General features: G+C 42.6%; 1 protein-coding gene across 1 annotated transcript in view; it reads left to right on the plus strand.

Moving 5' to 3' along the window:
- ropn1l (rhophilin associated tail protein 1-like) overlaps positions 1 to 23,177 on the plus strand; it is a 74,712-nt gene that overhangs the window by 29,451 nt on the left and 22,084 nt on the right. The window lies entirely within an intron of this gene.

Below are 23,177 nucleotides of genomic sequence, written 5' to 3' on the forward strand. Positions count from 1 at the left end.
TCCTCTCAACATTCTCTTTAAGGAGAACAACCCCAGCTTCTCCAATCTATCTACGTAACTGATGTCACTCATCCTTGAAACCATTCTGGTAAATCTTTTCTGTACCCTCTCTAAAGCCTTTACATCCTTAATGTGCGGTGCCCAGAATTGGACAAAATACTACAGTTGAGGCCAAACCAGTATTTTATAAAGGTTCATCATAACTTCCTTGCTTTTGTACTCTATGCCTTTATTTATAAAGCCCAGGATTCCGTATGCCTTTTTAACCACTTTCTCAACTTCCCCTGCCACCTTCAATAATTTCTGCACATAGACTCCCAGGTCTCTGTGTTCCTGAACCCCCTTTAGAATTGTACCCTTTATTTTATATTCTCTCCTCATTCTGCATATCTACACTTTACACTTCTCTGCATTAAGTTTCATCTGCCATGTGTCCGCCCATTCCACCAGCCTGTCTATGTCCTCTTGAAGTTTCACTATCCACCTCACAGTTCACAATATTTCCACGTTTTGTGTCATCTGCAAATTTTGAAACTAAGCCCTCTACTGCCAAGTCTAGGTCATTAATACGTATTAAGAAAAGCAATGGTCCTAGTAGCGACCCCTAGGGAACCCCACTGTATACTTTCTTCCGGTCCAAAAAGCAATCGTTCACTGCTCTGTTTTCTGTCACTCAGCCAACTTTGTATCCATTTATTTTATTTATATTTTATTTAGAGATACAGCACTGAAACAGGCCCTTCAGCCCACCGAGTCTGTGCCGACCAACAACCACCCATTTATACTAACCCTACAGTAATCCCATATTCCCTACCACCTACCTACACTAGGGGCAATTTACAATGGCCAATTTACCTATCATCTACAAGTCTTTTGGCTGTGTGAGGAAACCGGAGCACCCGGTGAAAACCCACGCAGTCACAGGGAGAACTTGCAACCTCCGCACAGGCAGTACCCAGAATCGAACCTGGGTCCCTGGAGCTGTGAGGCTGCGGTGCTAACCACTGCGCCACGCTGCCACATCCATGCTGCCACTTTCTCTTTTATTCCATGGGCTTCAACTTTGCTGGCATGTTATTATGTGCCACTTTATCAAACACATTTTGAAAGTCCATGTACACCTCATCAGCTGCATTACCCTCATCAACCCTCCCTGTTACCTCATCAAAAAGCTCAATTAAGTAACTGTGATTTGCTTTTAACAAATCCAAGCTGGCTTCCCTTAATTAATCCATCTTGTCCAAGTGACTGTGTTAATTTTGTCCCGGATTATCATTTCTAAAAGCTTTTCCACCACCAAGGTTAAACTGACTGGCCTGTAGTTCTTGGTTTCTCCTTCACCTTTTTTGAACAAGAGTGTAACATTCGCAATTCTCCAGTCCACTGGCACCACCCCTGTATCTGGGGAGGATTGGAAGATTATGGCCAGTACCTCTGCAATTTCCACCCTTGCTTCCCTCGGCATCCTCAGATACATCCCATCTGTCGCTGGTGACTTACCAACTTTAATTACAGCCAGGCTTTCTAATACCTTCTCCTTATCAATTTTTAGCTGATCTAGTATCTCAACAGCCTCCTGTTTCACTTGACAGCATCTTCCATGGTAAAGACAGATGCAAAGTTCTCATTTAGTACCTCAGCCATGCACTCTGTCTCCATGCATAGATCCCCTTTTTGGCCCCTAATCGGTCCCACCTTTCTCTTACTACCTGTTTACTATTTAAATGCCTGTAGAAAAAGACATTTGGATTCCCTTTATGTTAGCTGCAATAAGAAGAAAACCCATAAATGCTGGAAATTGGAAATTAAAAGCAGAAAGACGAAGGCAACTCCCCAATGGCTAGCAAATTTATGCAGCTTTTGAGCAATAAAAACCAGAAAGTTCACAGACCCCCAGCTACCTTGGCAATAGGGATGCTACACTTGATCATGGCATTCCTGCGATAGGGAATGGAAAATCAGCCAGGCTGCTTGCTCCTGATTTCTACCCGGTGATCCTTCTCTATGTAGCTGTGATCTTGCTGGACTGTGACCCTCGCACCCTTTCCCACTGCCCAAGCTTGAACAGCTTTCTGACATTCACCAGCAATGTTCAAAGGCCACTGAGGTGAGCACATCCATGCCCCCAGCATAGCATCAGTACCTTTAGGAAAGGAGAGTGTGAGGGAATGAACATAAATAAAATGCTGGCAATGCATAGTGGATTAATTAACATTAAAAAAAAATGAGTTAACATTTTGGATGGGACATTTACAAAAGATCAGGTTCTCTGATGGCCCCAAGACTTTGGGGGTAATATTACCTATGGGTGATAGTGTAAAATGGGCGATATTAATTTGGCCATCCATTATGCATGTGTATGTATGTGTGTGTGTGTGTGGCTTCAAACATGCAATAATTGATTTTCCGGTAAAGCACAGCAGCCATTCTTTACTAGCAGCATCTCACAGACATCAATGAGAAGGATAATTGTTTAATTATGTTTCTTTTCACCCCACCTTGATATTGGCTTAGGGAGGAATATTGGTTAGGACCCTGGGTGAATTCCCTGCTCTTCAAATAGTGCCATAGGATCTTTAATGTACTCTACCTGGAAATTAATTCCACACATTGATTATCCTTTGTGTGAGGAAGAATTTTCTGACATCGATTGTAATTTCACTAGTTTTGAACTTGTGCCCCATTGCTTTACTCGTGTAATTTCTCGGGACTGTTCCTCCAAGGCTTGAATGCCTCTCTTGTTTCCTGGCAACCAGAAGTGGATACAATATTCAAGGTGTGGTTTGACAAGAACACTGTACAATTGGATCATTTCCTTCTCTAATTATTCTCTCCTGCTTTGGCTGTGCAGTTTAATATTCTGTTGCCTTTGTTGTTTGCTGCTCTGCATTGGTTGGATGTGTTTAGCATTGAGTTTATCAAGACTCAAAGACTGTTTCATGCTTCATCCTTAGCTAGTGCTATGCGATTGACAAGGAAAGGAAAGGGCTTGAATTTATATAGCATCTTTCATGATCTCAAGATGTCTCAAAGTGCTTTACAGCCAGTGAGGTACTTTTGAAGTGCAGTCAATGTTGTAATGTAAATGCAGCAGCCAATTTTCACACAGCAAGGTGCCACAAATAAATATAATGTCCAAATAATCTGTTTTTAATGATGTCAGTTGAAGCATAAATGTTGACCAGGAAACCGGGAGAACTCTTCTGTTCTTTGAGTAATGCCATGAAATCTTATACATCCACCTGAGAGGGCAGACGGGCCGCAGATTATTGTCTTGTCCAAAAGGTGGCACTTCTGACAGTGAAGCACTCCCTCAAGACTGCACTGGAGAGTCAGGCTGGATTATATGCTCAAGTATCTGGAGTGGGACTTGAACCCACAATCTTCTGCCTCAGAGGCAGTAATGCTACTCACTGAACCATGGTTGACAAGGCAAGGGGTCTGCATATGTTCCCCAACTTCTCTATCTTCAGAAGTTTACATTTAGCTGCTTTAAATTCCATGTCATTGTCCTATCCATATTTTGTCTAATTCATTCAGTAATTTCAGAGCTGCCTCTTCCAATTCCATTACCCCTCCTACTCTGGTAACCCAGAGGTCTCCAACCTTCTATCCTAGTTGAGAATGACATTTTCTTTGTTTCACTCTTTGAAACAAAGGAAATAAATAGTAAAAATATTTAGGGAAAAAACTGTGCAAGAATTTGCAGGAGGGACTTTAAGAATTGCTATAATGAAGAACCAAAAATCACATTGGATCAATGGAATATATTCTTCTGAGTCAGAACCATTGCGTATATCATTTGGAACTGGTTGATACTGATGCTTGCTGCAAAAGCAACATTTTTAACCCCATGACAAATATTCACCAAAAAATTAAAAGTGATGGCACACTGTTCTAAAGTGACTTTTTCTGATTGCTCAAAGAAATGGGTTCTTATGAAATGGCCAAGGTGAAAGCAATACACTTCATCACTCAAGATATAACACAGGTTGTTGGTCAGGCAGAAGCAAAGAGGAGCACAGATGTCATAGACATGTCAGGCAGTAGATGGCAGTCTAAACTGGTGTGGAACTCAGTGCAGCATAATATTGGAAGTGGGTAACTAAAGATGATATATGGATGTTATGTTGCACGAATGATCAACAAGTGATGGTGGGCTTTAAAAAAAAAAGTATTAAAAATATTATTTTGTTCCAGAGCTTCTGGAAGAACTGCCAGATTTGTGGATTTTATACTGCTTTCTTGGTATGAATATTCCATATTAGCAATGTACCAATCTTTGTGGTTTGACTACCTAGCATAACATAGATTTTACAGCACAGAAACAGGCCATTCAGCTGAACTGGTCTATACCAGTGCTTGTGCTCCACATGAACCTCCTCCTACCTTACTTCATTTAACCCTCTCTGCATATCCTTTTTCTTTCTCCCTCATATACTTAACTAGCTTCCCCTTAAATACATCTAAGCTATTTGTCTCAACCATTCCTTGTGGTAGCAAATTTCACATTATCACCAGTCTCTGGGTAAAGAAATTTCTCCTAAATTCCCTATTGGATTTATTAATGACTATCTTCTTGTTATGGCCCCTAGTTTTGAACTCTCCTACAAGTGGAAACATCTTCTCTACATCTACATTATCACATTGTTTCATAATTTTAAATACCTCTATCAAGTCATCCCTCAGCCTTCCCTTTTTTAATGAAAAAGGCCCCAGCCTGTTCAGTTTTTCAGCCCAACTATCAGCCACAATGCTCATGTTAGTTTGCATCAAATATCACAATGCAAGTTTTCCTGGAGGTTCTGTGAATAAATAAAATGTCATCATTGCTAAAACTATTATACTTGAAATGTGACTTTAAACAGTGCAGCTCTGGTCTTATTTCTGTAGTGCCAGGAGAAAGATAACCTGCATTTATATAAAGCCTTTTACAGCTAGTGAATTACTTTCAAAGTGCATTCATTGTTAATGTATGCAAAGTGGCAGCCAATTTTCTACCAATAAGCTAATCTGGTAATTAACAAGTAGATGTCAGAGAAAATAAGATAATATTAACGGGTCTAATGGTAAATAACATTTTATTAAATCCAAATATAAATATATTTATCATGTTACATATGCCTGCATATAAAATTCAGTCCTCGGGCCTCATCTATTTACAATCTATAGCAATGATTTACATTCTGTCCCCCCACGTAATATATTGAAGTTTGCTGACAATACAAAGTTAGGTGGGAAAATAAGCTGTGAAAAGGGTGCAAAGAGGCTGCAATGGATATAGACTAGTTAAGTAATTAGGTTAGAAGATGGAGTATAATTTGGAGAAATGTGAAATTATCCACTTTGGTAGGAAGACTAGAAATGTTGAATATTTTTAAAAGTTGCGAGACGAGTAAACATTGGTATTCAGATGGCTTTGGGTGTTCTTGTACACAAATCACAAAGTTAACATGCAGGTACAGAAACCAGTTAGGAAGGCAAATTGTATGTTGGCCTTTATTGCAAGAGAGTTGGAGTATAAGAGGAAGGAAGTCTTGCTGCAATTATACAGGGCTTTGGTGAGACTTCACCTGAAGTACTGTGTATAGTTTTTGGTCTCCTTATCTAAGGAAAGTTATACTTGCCTTAGAAGGGGTGCAACAAAGCTTCATCCTTCACAGAGAGCTCGGAGGAAAGGAGCAGCAGACGAGCCAGAACCTGGAGGGAGTGTGAGCGTCAGGAAGCGAGGTTAAAAAAAAAATAAAGTAACATCAGCACAAGGGAAGGTGCTGATTGGTGAGTAGCTGGTGAGTTTAAAAAAAAAAAATCTTTAAGTTTTAGTTAATTTCTGTTGCCTTTTGTTAGTCTAATAAATAGAGGCATCGTGGGACACCACAGTCCCTTCGGATATACATCCTATGACATATGGGTATTCCAGGAAACTTCCTGTGTCCTGGACAACCACGTGCAGGAAGTATCATCAACTGAAGAAGCTTCAGCTCCGGTTTTTGGACTTTCAACAGCAGCTGGTGTCACCACAGTGCATCTGTGAGGCTGAGAGCTATGTGGATAGCATGATTCAGGAGGTGGTTACCCCCACAGTTTGAATGTGCAGGTAGAGAGGGAATGGGTGACCTCCAGACAGTCAAGCAGGACCCAACAGGTAGTGCAGGATTCCCTGAGTGCATCTCACTCTCCAACCAGTGGGGGGGGGGTGGTGGTGGGTGTGGGGGGAGGCAGAATGGAGGAAGAAGGTCAATAGTAATAAGTAGATTCAATATTTAGGGGACAGACAGGCGTTTCTGCTACTGCAGACGTGAATCCGGGATGGTATGTTGGTTCTCTAGTGCCAGGATCAAAGATGCCACTGTGCAACTGCAGAACATTCTGAGGGGGGAGGGTGAACATCCGGATGTCATGGTCCATGTTAGTACCAATGACATGGGTAGAAAGAGGGGATGAGGTCCTGCAGACAGAGTTCAGGGAACTAGGAAAGAAATTGAAAAGTAGGACCTCAAAGGTAGTAACTTCTGGATTATTCCCAGTGCCATGCAGTAGTGAGTATAGAAAAAGGAGGATAATACAGTTGAATACATGGCTGGAGAGGTGGTGGATGAAAGAAGGGGAGGGGGTGGATTTAGATTCCTGGGGTATTGGGACCAGTTTTGGGGGAGGTGGGACCTGTACAAGGCAGATTGGTCAACAGGGCTGCGACCAGTTTCTTGGGGAGGTTTGCTAGTGCTGTTGGGGAGAGTTTAAATTAACTTAGTAGGGGGATGGGAATGAAGAGGTGCAAAGCTGAAAATAGAAGGCAGAAAATTGGTAAGTAAATATGGAAAGTCAAGGAAACAAAGGCTAGAAAATAGACAACAAAGGAGTTGTTCAAGGATTAGTAATGTAAACTTCAATGCAAGGAGTCTATTAAATAAGGCAGATGAGCTGAAGGCACAGATAGACATTTGCAAGTATGCTATCATAGCTTTTGAAACATAGATTAAAAAAGGACAGGAATGGCAGCTCAATGTTCCTGGTTATAGGGTTTTCAGATGGGATAGAGAGGGGGGGGGATAAAAAAGGAGGAATGTTTGCATTATTGGTCAAGGAAACAATCACAGCTGTGAGAAGGGTTGATATGCTAGAAGGAGCATCAAATGAGGCCATATCAGTTAAACTAAGGAACAAAAAGGTCAATCACACTTTTGGAATTATACTATCGCCCCTCAAACAGAAGGAGACAGAAGAACAAATATGTAGTCAAATTGCTGAAAAGTGCAGAAAGAAAAGGGCAGTAATAGTAGAGGATTTCAATTACCCTAATGTTAACTGGGATAAATTCAATGTAAAAAGTCTAGAGGGTGCAGAATTCTTTTTTAGCCAGTACATAGCAAGTGAATAAGAGAAGGGGTGGTTGGGCAGGTGTAAGGAGTACCAGTGGGAGAGTATTTTAGTGATAGTGATCATAATTCTGTTAGATTTAGAGTGTTATGGAAAAGGGTAAAGATAGACCAAGAGTAAAAGTTTTAAATTGGGGAAAAGTTTTACTAAGCTGAGATATGATTTTGCAAAAGTGGAGTGGAAACAGCTATTTGAAGGTAAAACAGTGTCAGGGAGGCATTCAAGGAGGAGATAAAGAGAATTCAAAACCGATATGTTCCCTCAAGGAAAAAGGGTGGGACTCACAAGTCTTGACCCCCTGGATCTCAAAGAGCATAAAGAGTAGGATAAGGCAAAAAACAAAGCTTATGCCAGACACCAACAGCTCAATACTGCAGAAAGCCTAGAGGAATATAGAAAGTGCAGGGGTGAAATTAAAAAGGAAGTTAGGAAAGAAAAGGAAAGGCATAAAAATATATTGGCAGGTAAAATCAAGGAAAACCCAAAGATGTTTTATAAATACATAAAGAGCAAGAGGATATCTAAAGAAAGAATAGGGCCAACTAGAGACCAAAACAGTAACTTTTGTGTGGAGGCGGAAGACGTATACATGTTCTTAATGAATATTTTGCATCTGTTTTCACCAAAGAGAGGGATGAAGCAGACATTGTAGTTAAGGATGAGGAGTGTGAAATATTGAATGGGAGCAATATAGTGAGGGAAGGAAATATTAAGATGTTTAGCATCCTTGAAAGTCGATAAATCACCAGACCCGGATGAAATATATCTCCGGCTGCTAAGGGAAGAAATAGGAGCAGTTCTGACCATCATTTTCCAATCCTCTCTGGCTACGGGGGTGGTGCTGGAGGACTGCTAACATTGTACCGTTGTTTAAAAAAGGAGGAAGAGATAGCCCAAATAATTACAGGCCAGTCAGCCTAACCTAGTGGTGGGCAAATTATCAGGAAAAAATGCTGAGCGACTGTTTAAATTCTAATTTGAGTGACACTGATTAATCAAGCACAGTCAGCATGGATTTGCTAAGGGAAGATCATGTCTGACCAACTTAACTGAATTTTTTGAGGAGGTAACCAGGAGGGTCAATGAGGATAGCACATTTGAAGTAGTCTACATGGATTTTAACGCAGCTTTTGACAAGGTCCCACATGATCAGAAAATTAAAAGCTCATGGGATCCAAGGGAAAATGGCTCAGTGGCAGAAAGCAAAGGTTTGTGATCAACAGGTGTTTTTGTGACTGAAGACTGGGCCCCTTGCTTTCATAGTACATATCCGTGATTTAAACTTAAATGTAGGGGCATGATTAAAAAATTTGCAGATGATATGAAAACTGGCCACATGGTTGATGATGAGGAAGAAAGTTGTAGACTGTAAGAGGATATCAATGGACTGGTCAGGTGGGCAGAAATATGGAATTCAATCTGGAGAAGTGTGAGGTATTACATTTGCAGATGACAAACAAGGCAAAGGAATACACAATGAATGACTGAATTCTGACCAGTGTAGAGGAACAGAGCAACCTTGGAGTGCAAGTCTACAGATCCCTGAAGGTAGCAGAACAAGTAGGTAGATAAGGGGGTCAAGAAGGTATATGGGATACTTTCCTTTTTGAGGCCCAGAGTATAAGAGCAGGGAGCTTATGCTAGAATTGTATAAGGCACTAGTTGGACTGCAGCTAGAGTACTGCATAGTTATGCTCATGGCATTACAGGAAGGATGTGATAGCACTAGAGAGGATACAGAGGAGATCTACAAGGATACTATATTGCCAGGAATGGAGAATTTTAGCTATGAAGAAAGACTGGATAGGCTGGAGTTGTTTTCTCTGGGACGAGGAGGTTGAGGGGAGATTTACTTGAGGTGTATAAAATGGAGGCCTAGATAGAGTTGTTAGGAAAGGCCTATTACCATTAGCACAGAGTCAATAACTGGAGGGCATTGATTTAAATTAATTGGTAAAAGGATTAGAGGGGAGTTGAGGAGTAATTTTATTCACCCAGAGGGTGGTGGGCATCTGGAACTCTGCCCAAAAGAGTGGTAGAGGAAGAAACGCTCAACACACTTTAAAAAAAAAACTTGGATGTGCAGTTGAGGGCTGTAACTTACAGGGCTGTAGACTAAGAGCTGGAAGGTGGGATTAGGCTGGATAACCCTTTTTTAGGCCAGCATGGACATCATGGCCACCTTCTGTGTCATAAATCTTTCTATGTTTCTCTAGATTGATTCCTAGGATGAGAGGGCTGTACCATGAGGGGAAATTGAGTAGACTAGGCCTATATTCTCTGAAGTTTGGAAAAATGAGATGTGAGTTCACTGAAATGTTTAAAATTCTTAAAGGACTTGACTTTGTAGATCTGAGAGGCTGTTTCCCGTGTTTGGAGAGTCTAGAACTAGGGTTCATCATCTCAGGTTAAAGAGTCAGATATTTAGGACTGAGATAATCGTGAATCTTTGAAATTCTGTACCCCAGAAGGCTGTGGATGCTCAGTTGTTGAGTATATTTAAGACTGATATCAACAGACTTTTTGGGTACTGAGGGAATGAAAGGATATGGGGATAGGGTGGGAAAGTGGAGTTGATATCAATGATCAGCCTTGATGTCATTGAATGGCAGAGCAGGCTTGAGGGGCCATATGATCTACTCCTGCTCCTATTTCTTATGTACGTATGGACTTAATATGTATCTTTTCCTGATTTTGTAAAAATGATCTGACTTTACTGGTTTCTGTCACATCATTTATTTTAACTCATGTAGTTATGCATTAAAATTTGGCAGCTCAAGCCTTGGCTAAATTCACAACATGCTCTTTGAGTTGCAGTTATCAGCTGACAGCATCAGTGTATCTAAAACAGCTAATGACCCACAGAGTGACAGCTGCTGCTTTAGCCAATTGGACTATCATCTTTGCCATAGCATGGAATATGCTAATCAGATGTAACTGGCCTTTAAAAAACATTTTAGTAATTGCATTAGGTTTAGAGACACTTGCAACCTTGTCATATCCTTCACTGTGGTCATAGAGGGGCGTTTTTCAGAAGAAGTGAAGCAAGTTTGGTAATGGTGGCAAAATATACTTTTCTATTTTGTAGAATCTACAGGGAAACATGTCATTCATCCCAACTGGTCTATGCTAATGTTTATACTCCACATAAGTCTCCTTTCACTTAAATTTCCTCTTCGCACCCAGCTCCCGTATCCCTCCATTCCCTCCTGTATGCATCAGGCCTCCCCTTAAAAGTATTCATGCTATCTGCTTCAACCCACTCCATATGGCAAAACGTTCCACAATCTCATCACTCCGTGTGCAAAGAAATTCCTCATAAATTCTTTATTTTATCTGTTAGTGGCTATCTTATATTTATGCTCCCTTGTTCAGGACTCCTGCACAAGAGGAAACATTTTCTCCATTTCCACCAAATCAAGGGCCTTCATAATTTTAAAGACTTGTATCAGGTCTTCTCCTAACCTTCTCATTTCAAAAGAAAAGAGCTCCAGCCTGCTCAGTCATTCCTGATAGTTGCATCTTCTCAATCTGGTATCACATTTGTAAACCTTTTCTGCATTTTCTCCGGTACTTTTATCCTTTTTGTAGTTTGGAGACCGGAACTGCACACAGTACCCCAAGTGTGGTTGAACCAAAATTCTAGATAAATTAAACATTACTTCCCTCATTTTGTTTCTATTCCTCTGGAACCCCAATACTTGTTTGCACTCTGTTCTTCAGAAAAAAGTTTATGATTTTCACATTTTAAATATCAGAAATGCAATAAGGGATGGACTGTTCGTTGGAATTAGATAGTTGACAGGTTCTTTAAAATGTTTCTAGAAAATGTGGTTCAGAGATTAATGAAAGGAACTGGAGATGGCATGTTGGAACTGTATGCCAATGTCACAGGAGAGGCCCACTTATAGTGAATCTGAAGTACAGTGGAGAATGCTAAAGTATCCTTTATCAACAAGTGCCTGATACACAAGAGCAATAAAGAATACAGGTTCACTGTTAGATTGTAAATTATGTTACTTTGGATTTGCCCATGCAGTACAGTAATAATTATTTTGGGGGAACAGTGTGATGCCAATGTGTATTAGAACAATATTACTCAATGTCTCAGCTGGTTTCATATTCACTCTACTGAATTTCTGATCCTAGCAGAAGATGCTAAGTGGACGGTTGCTGTATCATTGGTGACTGTGCCTTCAGGTGCCTCGGCCCAATACCCTCCCTACATCTCTCCACCTCACTTTCCTCCTTTAAGACACTCCTTAAAATCTACTTTTTGGCCAAGCTTTTGGTCATCTGACTTACTATTCCCTTTTGTGTCTCAGTGTCATATTTTGTTTTATAATCCTCCTGTGAAGAGTTTTGGGACATTTTATTATGTTAAAGGCGCTATATAAATATAAGTTGTTGTTGATGGGAATTGCATCTGAGTGGCTAGCTGGAGGGCCAACTGACAGTCGTCTAGGAGCAGGCCAAAGGCTTGGTCACCTGACAACAGGACTGTTTAGACCAAGGAGATTGAGGAACGGGGATAACCTGTTATGAAAGCCTAGTATGGATTGGAAAAAAAAATGTTAAACTTCTAATATGGTAAATCATCCTCTTGATAAATCCAGGTAGGTAGACAGACCATGAAGCTGTCTTTATAATAGAGTAACCGATAAGTACAAAATTTAAAAATTTGAGTATGAAACTGTTTTTATTTAGCCAGTTCTGAACTAGAAGAATCAATGAGGCTTTACCAGTCAGTGATTGCTTTTGCCACAAATATAAAGATATCCAGAGGTTTTGTACTGATGTGAAAGAAAGAAATAGTGGGGAGGCTTAAAGTTTGTCCATCTTCTCATGGTGATGTGGAGACAAATGTACATTGGCAATAAGCCAAGTTTTCACATTGCTGGTGACCAGAATAGTGCTTTTACTGGGTCAGACTAGATTTAGATTTGATAAGCTTAGCTGAATTTGGATTGAGCTGAGTTTTGCTGCTGCTTTTAGGCGGTTTGCTAATCCCCACTGCTTACCTAACTGCTATAATAACATTGCACAAATCAAAACAAAATTCAAGCAAGATTGTTCAAATAACATACTTTTTGAAATTACAAGCATTCCTTGTGCTTATGGACAAGTACAGATAATTGTTATAATTAATACTACTATTTCCGCTTTCTGTTGCTACTGTCATCCTTACCAGCATAGTAAATAATTGCTTCTGTGTTACAATGTGTCTGTCTCACAACTTTCTTTATTCACTTTACAACAACAACTTGTTCTGTAGCACCTTAAGCACAACAAAACATCCCAAGGTACTTCACAGGGGCATTATAAAGGAAAATTTGACACTAGCCACATAAAGCAATATTAGGGCAGATGACCAAAAGCTTGGTCAAAGAGGTTTTCAGGAGTGTCTTAAAGGAGGAAAGAGAAATAGAGAGGGATGAGGTTCAGGGAGGGAATTCCAGAGCTTAAGACCTAGGCAGCTGAAGGGACGGCCACCAGTGGTGGAGAATTTAAAATTGTGAATGCTCAAGAGGCCAGAATTAGATGAGCACTGTTATCTCAGAAGGCTGTGGGGCTGAATGAGGTTGTAGATATGGGACAGAGGGGGTGGTGGTGGGAGGTGAGGTCATGGGAGCGTGTGAAAACATGGGTGAGAATTTTAAAATCAAGGCATTGCTTGACCGGGAGCCAGTGTAGGTCAGCAAACAGAGTGGTGATGGCTGAATTAAACTTGGTGCAATAGGAACACTGGCAGCAGAACTTTGGCTGACCTCAAGCTTACAGAGGGTAGAATGTGGGAGGCCAGCCAAGAATGTGTTGGAATAGTCAAGTCTAGAACTAATAAAGGCATGGATGAGGGTTTCAGCAGCAGATGAGCAGAGGCAGGTGTGGAGTCAGGTGATGTTACAGAGATGGAAATAGGTGGTCTTAATGACGTGGCTATGTGGTTGGAAGCTCATTCAGAGTCAGATATGACACCAAGGTTGCGAATAGTTACCACGTAGAGGAATGAAATTGGTAGCTAGGAAAGAGCGAATTGAAGGTTTCATAGGTCACTCCACATTCCCTATAAATCATAGCTTACAATTAAAAGCATGCAGTCACCAGTAATAGCATGACTCAGGATTAACAATATACTCTTGTATCCCTGGACTATACAATTTAAGTTATATGGGATACCCACCATCCACTCTTGACCTCTTTGATAGATGTAACAACACCACGCTTTCAGAGCATGGTGGCTTGCAGATGCACTTTAGCGTCTCTCCTTTCCACTGTTTAGGGATAATTACTCTATTTCCTTTGTACGGGTGCCATCTTGGGCTGTCAGTTCATCTCTGTAAGCCAAATATGCTCTTGAGACCACAAGAGTGTTCTTGATGCTGTCAGGCCATCCTTTCATCACTACTTCTTGCAACACTTGTAGAGTTGGATCTTGTTGGGTAGTTTGCTTGATTTGAGCAAGGCGCGTGTCCGTCAGATTCAGTGTCTCTGCTGAGTTGATGACTTCCAGAGCATATCAAGCTGCAGCTTCACATTGGATTTGGAAAATTTCACACTCTGTTGTAGCATCCTCTACTTTCTTCATAGGGAGTTCAGCTGTCGACAGCATGTCAGCGATGTACATCTGCTTCCCTTGCTTGTATGTCACATCCAGATGATATCTCTGTAACTGGAGTAACATCTTTTGCAGATGCTTTGGAGCAGATAGTAGCGGCTTGAGGAAAATGCTTTAAAGTGGCTTGTGGTCGGACTCGACTGTCACTTTGTCTCTTCCAAGTAGGCATTGATGAAAATGTTCAGAAGCAAAGACAGTGACCAGGCACTCTTTCTCGATCTGAGTGTAGCTTTGTTCTGTTTGCATTAATGGCCTGGATGCAAATGCATACTGGCAAGTGAAGTTGGATGAAAGCAGCAGCTTTCACACTCCGATGACAAATTGGGCAAGAATTTTACTAAATAGTTGACAGATCCAACAAATCGTTGCACTGCTTTTACATCTGTTGGTCGTCGCATCGCTGCTACTGCTCTCATCTTTTTGGGATATGGACGAAGACCCTTTGCTGTTAGTACATGACCTATGTACTTGACTTTGGGCATCTTTAATTGCAATTTTTTCTTGTTCAGCATCAGGTTCATTTGGTGAGCTCTGTCCAGCAGTCGTGCTAGATTTTGATCATGGTCAGCAATAGCTTCTTCCATTGAGTCTGCGCATCCATAAACTAGCAGATCATCCACTATAGCTTCCAATCTGGGAAGATCACTAACTATCTCATGCTGTCTGCGTTGATACTCCCCTGGAACCGTGGAAATGCCAAATGGCATGCGCAACCATCTATATCTCCCGAACTCCAGAATGTAGTTAGAAAGCTGCTGCTTTCATCCAGCTTCACTTGCCAGTAACCATCCTTTGCCTTTGCAAGTTGTGGCAAAATTCCTTCGATGGTTGGCATGGAATAGTGTGATCTCGTCAAAGCTTTATTTAGATCCTTTGGGGCGATGCATACTCTCAGCTTTCCAGGTTGTTTCACTGCTACCATGCTGCTAATCCATTCTGTTGGGGTTGTCACTTTCTTGATTACTTCCTTCTTTTCCAGCTCTTCTATCTTGTCTTTCAGGCTGGCCTTGAGGGCAGCTGGAGCTTTCCTTGGAAGATGCTGAATTGGTCTTACCCTCTCATCTACTTTGAGATGATATTCTCCAGGAAGACATCCTAAACATGTAAATACATCGTTGTACTCCTCTAGGATCTGTTGCGCAGTCAGTGGTTTACTGTGCTGTGACACGTTGCAAATCTCTTTTTGCACGTTGAGGGTTACCAGTCCAAGCTTTAGACTTGCTCCAGCAGAGATGAGTGGCTTTTGCTTGCCATCTGTGATCTGGAACTCCAGATCTTCGTCCTTGTCATTGCAATAGGCTCTGAGTAACTTGTCCTCTTGGTACTAGTATGGTGCCATCGTATAGCTTCAACCTTACTTTCGAGGGCTTCATCTTTGGATCACCATGTTGAGCCACTTTGCACAGGTCTGTGAAGGTCTTGATGTTTCATGACACACCAGTGCCTATCTGGCACTTTATGTTGACTTGATATTCTTCTTCTGCAGTAATCATTCCAACAGTCACAAACCATTTATCACCTATCGAGCTGACTGAACCAACCTGTTGTATATTGTATCTTGATTCGTCAGAAACTTCAGCTGACACCTCTCCAGTGGCCATCTGTACCTACTTCTTGTGCTTCCTTCTAGCTGAACACTTATGTGCAGAATGAATCAGCTTCTTGTAGTGAGAACACTGATCTCCCCACGCTGGACATGCCTTCTTTTCCTGTGCGTAATGTCCTCCGTAGTATTTGCATCCTGTCCTTTGAGATCTTTCTGCACTTTTGGCCTGGAATGTCTATCAGCATAATGCAAGGCCTGGTCTGTTCTGCCATGAATATGGTCTAGCTGCTGATTTACAACCTCAGCACTTCTGCACATGTTAATTGCTTTCCTGAGAGTAAGTTTGTCTTCTTTCAGTGGACATGCTCTCACTGCAGGATATCTTATGCCTAATACAATCCTGTCTTTAATTAGATCATCCTTAGTTGCACAAATTCACAGGATTCTGCGAGCTATGTTAATGCAGTCGCATATTGATCAATGGACTCTTTTTTCACCTTGGGACCTAATATTGAACACATATCGTTCATAGGTTACGTTCGCTTGGGGTTCAAAGCGTGCCTTCAAGGATTTCAAAATTTCTGTTGTCTTTTTTTCTTCAGAGAGACTTAGTGTGGAATACACTTTGTAACAGTCTCTCCCCAACAATGATAAAAGTGTAGCTACTCGCAGCCACTCTGGTTTGTTAATTAAGTCTGTTGCAATTTCATAATTTTGCCATTGCAAGTGGAAAAACTGTCAGTTTTGCTTCATATCACCTTCCATCTCTACTGGCGCAGGCAGAGGAAAATTTGCAGCCATTGTCTTACCCTGTGCTCACCCTGTTTCTTTGTTCCTTTTCTGTGGCTTCCTGTAGCAGTTGTGACAATTCCTGTGGCCTTTGTTCCGTAGCTGTGCTTCCTCACCACTCAATCTCAGCTCCACTCTGACACCATGTTTCAAGCTCGCAGGACACCAGTCTGGCGTGTACTCTGTCTTTATTGAAACTGACTGAGATGGCTGCCTGCAGTCAGGGTGCCTCATGGTAGAGGTCATATGACTACAGCAAGTCAAGAGGCACATTGGTACAGTAATGCATTTCTATACCAAACACTCCAACAGCTTACTCTTCTCCCACCCCTGCTAATAACTCTTTTACTTAAAGATGCTTAAATTTGCTCACTTAATTTGATATCCTGAGCTTTAAACTTTGCCCCAAGTTCTTTCACCTAATATAAGAACTTTCCTGATTCCAAATTGTTTACACCTGCAACAATCTTAGACTGCTACCACAGAGTGGTTGAGGCAATTAGCATAGATGCATTTAAGACAAATCGAGGTAAGTACATGAGGGAGAAAGGAATAGCAAGGATATGTTGATAGAGTGCGATGAAGTCGGGTAAGAGGAGGTTTATGTGAAGTATAAACACTGGCATAGACTTGTTGGGCTAAATGGCCTGATTATGAGCTGTAAATTGAATGTAATTATTGAGCATTATTGGTCATTGCACCCAAATTGTTGTCTTCCACAAAGCATAAACACCTCGGGGATAATATTCCATCCTCCAAAGCATTCATACATTTTTTAAATAAACAACAGTGACTGTCACACCTGCTCCTGTGGAACCCCACAGGTGACCACTTTCCAGTCTTACACCTCCCCATCATAAAGTTAGGTTACCCAGGATGATAAGCCTATGTTACTGAATGGTTCATCTTTTACCTTCCAACTCACTATGAGCAGACCCACTCCATCAGTAACTAATACTGACAGAGTCCTTTTGTCTGTGTTCATGGTTCAATAACCGGAGGCTGAGGGTCTGTAATTTGATCCTCCTAAAGTATCAGTTTACAAATCTGCAATCTTTAATGAACAGCACCCTCATACTGCTCCGTCGATGCAACCCTCCACTTGTAAGCTTAATACGAACATTCAGTTTCACATCTGGAGAAACCAGATATGTAAATCATATAAAGTGCACCCTAAAGTCTGCACACTTTTGCTGAGATAGATCAGCTAAGAGTCACTCATTAGGAATTAGGATCATTATTTTCAATCAAGGTAACTTGGATGTATGCAACTCTCTTTTAAAAACATAAATCCAGTGCTGTATGTTCTGGATTCATGCTAAATCTAAGCCACTCTTGCTGATCAAAAATGTTACTCATTTCTCCTCTAATATTGGCAGTTCTGGCTTAGAATTCCTGGAGATTTTGCAGCATCACCCCCCCCAATTTTATGTTTCTTGAAAGTTTAGTGACATTAGAGTCAATAGGATTTGAGACATGATGATGCAGATGGCTAGCTAGTGCACAGTCCTTTCATCATTTCGACTTGGGTTCAAGTTCAGTCCAGGCAATAGGAATATTATTCTTGACAGTTATCAGTGTTCAATGTCTTGATCTGGTAATAATACTATAATAAGTTGCGCACAATTCAGCACTAATTGGCAGTGTCACGCGGGGGTCTGAAGAGTGTAGTATCAGGTGCTCTTAAGTTGGATAGAGGTTAGGGAGTTTTAATTTGCTTCTGGCATTGGTTGATGATAGCAGACTAAACATTTCTGCAGATTCCAGCTTTTAATTCCAATTTAACTTTTCTGGGAGCATCAATTGTGTAAATGTTTTGCTTTGCCTCTGAAAGTTTCTTTTATGAATAAGTTTGGTTGGTGACCATCCCCTTATTCCTTTGTTGCATTTTACATATTTTTAGACCCGTATGAGAAGTAAAAACTGCATGATGTAATGGAGTGCACGTATAAATTTCTCGCTTCTTAATCAGATTTATAAAAGTATGGTTATACAGTTAGAAGGATGTGGGGTTTTGATGTCAGATTAGAAAGAAGAAAGCCTTCCATTTATAGGGCTGAATTTAGTGCGGCCGTTTGGAGCAGGAATGGAGATGGCGAACCATGTCAGAAGCGTCCTCCTGGAAATCCGGCGTCGTGACATTGATTCCGGATTTAGTCAGCGGTGGTAAAGCACCAAGGTGGAATCACCACACCCCGACACGAAGAGAATGTAATTTAAATTGCTGAACACTTACTTTGAATACATTTGCATCTAATTCATAGCGATTCATTCGGGGCCTTGGGATTAAGTGGACAGCAGGCGACTTTTGCATGCTTTTGAATTCCTGACCATTAAAAGCTGTCCGAGCCAAGGCGAAGCTTTAGTACTGCGACAGATAGGCAGCCATGTCCAGCACCGCACAGGGGAAGAGGGAGTGTGAAGGTCATTGTCGGCCTGGAGTGCTGTGTGTTCTGCAAGGGGAGTTGGGTTCTTGGGTGCTCTGCAAGTGAGTGGCTTGGGTTTGGGTGGCTGTATCTGCTGAACAAAGTTTGGATGAGATGTGTGTTTGCCAGTACTGTTGGATGAGAGGGTTGGCCAGCAGCAAGGGTGGGCTCTGAGGGCCATTACCAATTCTGCTGGGAGAAGTAGCAAAAGCTTAGTTGGCAAGACTGTGTCATCTCTATCGACCCTGTATATGGACCCCCGTGCCGTGATGTGACAGCTTCGACGGAGGGAGGGCCAAAAGGTAGCTGCGCCTGCCCGTGAAGCTCCACAATGAGAGCAACAGCAGCCAGCCATGCCGAGAAGGGAGGACTTGAATCAGCTATCTCCAAATGTCCGAGTGGCATTGTCAATGAAGACTATGCCTCTCCATGTAGGCAGTCACCAACTTATGCACCCTGCTGCAGGACAAGGTGGGATTTGGGGGTCACCCTATGCCCGTGGCCCTGAAAATCACAATGGCACTCACTTTTCATGTGTCTGGATCATTCCAAGGATCTACTGGGGATAAGTGGGGTCTCTCAGGCAGCAGCCCACTGTTGCATCAAGGAATTGACCAGTGCCCTGTTCAAGAGGGCCAGCAACTTTGCGCTACCGGACTGACCCTGATAGTCAGGCCGAGAGGGATATCGGATTTGGGGCCATCACTGGATTCCGCCAGGTGCAAGGTGTGATTGATTGCATGCATGTGGCCATCAAGACTCCAACGGAGCAGTCAGCCGCCTTCATCAACAGGAATGTCTTCCGTTCAAGCAACGTTCAACTGGTCTGCGACCACCCAAAGCATTTCCTGCAGATGTGTGCCCGCTTCCTGGGAAGCAGCCATGACGTCTACATACTTCGACAGTCCCAGGTGCCACTCCTTTTCAGGCCCCCCACGCCTTCAGGGATGGATACTCGGGGACAAAAGTCTACTGACGCCTGTGAGGAGTCCTCGCAGTGCAGCGGAGGAGAGGTACAACCAACTTGCCACGGGTCCAGCTGAGCAACCATCGAGGAGGTCATTGGACTGCAGAAGATGAGATTTTGTTGCCTAGATCGATTTGTTTGCAGCCCTGCAGTATGCCCCAGCGAGGGTTTCGCATAGCGTTGTGGTCTGCTGTGCTTTTCCCAATCTAACTCTGCAGAGGGGGAAGACCTTGCACTATGATGACATCACTGAGCGACACTCCTCCACTGACGAGGAGAATGAGAAGAAGGGGGATGTAGAAGCCCTTGCCCCAGAGGCCAAGCAGATTGAACGATGGGCCAAGGAGGCAAGAGACAATCTCATACTTACCCCCTTCCAGCCACCCTGATGACCACACAGGGAAAAAAACAATAAAGACTCACCTCAATGCATGCTGTTGCCTTCTTTCTGTTTTTGTTCCGTGCCTAGAATCCAGCTGAACCATGTGCTATGGCTCAAGGGAGATCATATTCAAATGAGGACTGTGCCTACATTGGCATCCACTAAGGGGGAAGGGTGATGTTAGCAGCTCACAATTAATGCATGATAGAATAATCACTTTTACACATTGAAGGTTAATGGCGTGAACAAAAGAACTTTTTCTGATGAAGCACATGTCAAATTGCAAACATCCGCCAACCCCTAAGTGTCTCTAGGTGATTTTCTTTATACATTTACGAGGCATGAATCCATCACTAGCAGTTGGGCTGGAGGCAGACTGCTGATCAGTTGCCCCTTGGCCTGTGATGTCTTCAGCGGCTGTCCTCTGGCTTCCAGATGGTTTCCTGCACTGGTGCAGGACCTCCTCCTCCTCAGAGGTGGATGTTAACCCATTTCTGTTTGAGTCTCCTGCGGAGGCTGACCTGCATGAGAGAACACAAACGTGTGGGTTAGGCTGTACAGATCTTGTCATGCTAACAATACATGATGTGAGTCTCCAGAAGTGAACTGTATGTCGATGGAAGCCAATCCTCATTGTCTTGTGTGGAGTTTCCAGTCTCTCCATCTGATATGAAGCGGCTGCCCTGGGTCCCTGACAATTCTAGTGCCTCCTCCTCTGTTGTGGAGAGAGGCCGAAGATCTTGAATGTCTCCACCAGTCCGGGCTGTCTCCCTCCTGTTATTGGCCCTCTTGTCTTGCTGCAGAGGAAAGAGGGAGATAGTCATACTTCGTAGAGAGATCAACATGACAGTACTGCTGTCAGCCCATCGTTCCTTAATGGGGTATTCTCTATGGCTCATGCTCCCGTCTGCTGTCAGGGGAGTTAATGGGGGTAAGTTGTGAAAAAATGTGGCCTGTGGCTTAGATGCAGCCATTGATCTGTCAGGATGAGGTGATGCCTAACCTCCTCTGGCAGCACTGTTGTGGTGCCTCCCTTCCCATATCCCGCTTCCTCCTGCGTAGCCACTTGGAATAACTAAAAAGGAGAGAGGTGTGGAGCACAAACATTGACCCTGTTGCGGCACTGAACCCATGTCTGGGGGTGACCCCAATGCTGCTGACCTCCTCAGCGAATTCCATCCAGGCTTGCATGGTTAGGCGGGAAGACCTCTTCTTGCCAATACTGGGCAAGAGAACCTCCCACCTTTCCCTTGCAGCCTGGGGGAGTATCTGGAGGGAGGCATCACTAAACTGTGGGGCCACCTATTTCTTGCCTCTGCCATCCTGCAGGGTCTGCCTTGGGGGCTGGAGTGGATGGTGTTGTGTGGGGTCCAAAGTCACTGCAACATGGATCTCTATTTAGACAAGCTAGCAGCAAATGAGTGCAAGGAAGCAATGCATGCAGGGTTGGCAGACCTTTAAATATGGTGCCAGCACTTGCTCCGGAGTAAGAAGCTCGAGCTAATACCGCATCTCTATTCTTTGAGTTAATAACCAGTCTTCAAATTGTGAATGGCCACAGATCTGGCAAACAAACTATAAGACCATCAGACATCCCAGATTTTCGGCCTCTCTTCACAACAGGGGAGAAGGCACTAGAATTGGCAGCGACCCAGGGATGCTGCTCCATACCAGATGGAGAGATTGGAATCTGCACGCAAGTCAGTGAGGATTGGCTTACATCGACATACAGTTCACTTCTGGAAACCACATCATGTGTGGTTGGCCTGACAAGTTGCCATATTTGATGTCTCGCATCCTGACCCAGCGTGTGATTGGAGGAGCCTCGTGCCTCTATTATACAGAGTGGTCACCCGCCGCGTGATTGTGGTGGGCTGTCCGCCCATGTGACTAGTGGGAATGGCACCCATTTCCGTGTCCACCTCTGGGCCCCACAGCAGGCTCACTAAATTCAGTCTGTATAGTGCCTTTCACAACCTCAGGATGTCCCAAAGCACTTTACAGTCACTGAAGTACTTTTGAAGTGTGGTCACTGTTGTAATGAAGGAAACATGGCAGCCAATTTGCGCAATAAGGGATAAATATTAGCCTATTCAGTGGGAGAACCCCCCTGCTCTTCTTTCAGTAGTGCATGGGATCTTTGACACCCATCTGAAAGGGCAGACGGAGACTTGGTTTAATATCTCAACCGAAAGACAGCACCTACAAAACGGCAGCAATCCCTCTGACTAGAATTTGTGCTCAAGTCTCTGGAGTAGAACTTGAACCTACAGCTTTCTGACTGAGGTAAGAAAGCTACCAGTGAATCACAGCTGACAGGTCGTCTCAATACTCATTGTCTAGCTGAAGCTTGAAGAATGGCCACACATGGGTGAGGTTCTGGAGGGCTGCCAACATCAATGTAATTGTATCCTAGCAAATTATACTGATATCAGAAGAGAAAGGTGGTGGGGAGTTATTGCCTCAGTAGTTTTGCTGATGGTCTTATAGTTTGTTTGCCAAATCTGTGGCCACCCAAAATTCGAGACAAGAACCATTGCAACAATCCTTTCATGTGCCTAGTAACATAAAGCATAATGACCACACAAAAGCAAAGGAGGGGAAAATATCACTGGAAAAAGCAGGGTTCTTTAAAATGCAATACCAACTAGTTCTGCAGGAGGCATTACAAGACAGTGCACAAAGTAAAATGTAACAGATAATCGTGCACCTCTGTTTCATACTTAGTTAATGCTGAAAAGAATATGCAATGTGTAACTGGGAGATTTGTTGTATTCGCTTTTCCTCCTGAAAATTCTGCACTTGTCTAAAAATAAAAGGCCCTGTGATCCCAAGGACATTGATTGAATTCGCCACAGTAGACCTGTTGAAGTCAAATTTGAAGTTTGGTTATTAACTCCAAGAATAGAGATGTGGTATTGGCTCGACTAAAGCTCCTTACCTTCTTGCTTCCATACATAGTGTTGCTAGGAAACCTGTATTGTTGTTATCATAAGGCCATTATAGACTTGTTTTAACTTAATTTTAAAGGCCACAGGTTTTGTCCTTATCATTTGGCTTGCTGTACTTTTCAA

This window comes from Heterodontus francisci, chromosome 2 (genome assembly GCF_036365525.1).
Source record: "Heterodontus francisci isolate sHetFra1 chromosome 2, sHetFra1.hap1, whole genome shotgun sequence".
In the NCBI taxonomy this organism is placed as follows: Eukaryota; Metazoa; Chordata; class Chondrichthyes; order Heterodontiformes; family Heterodontidae; genus Heterodontus; species Heterodontus francisci.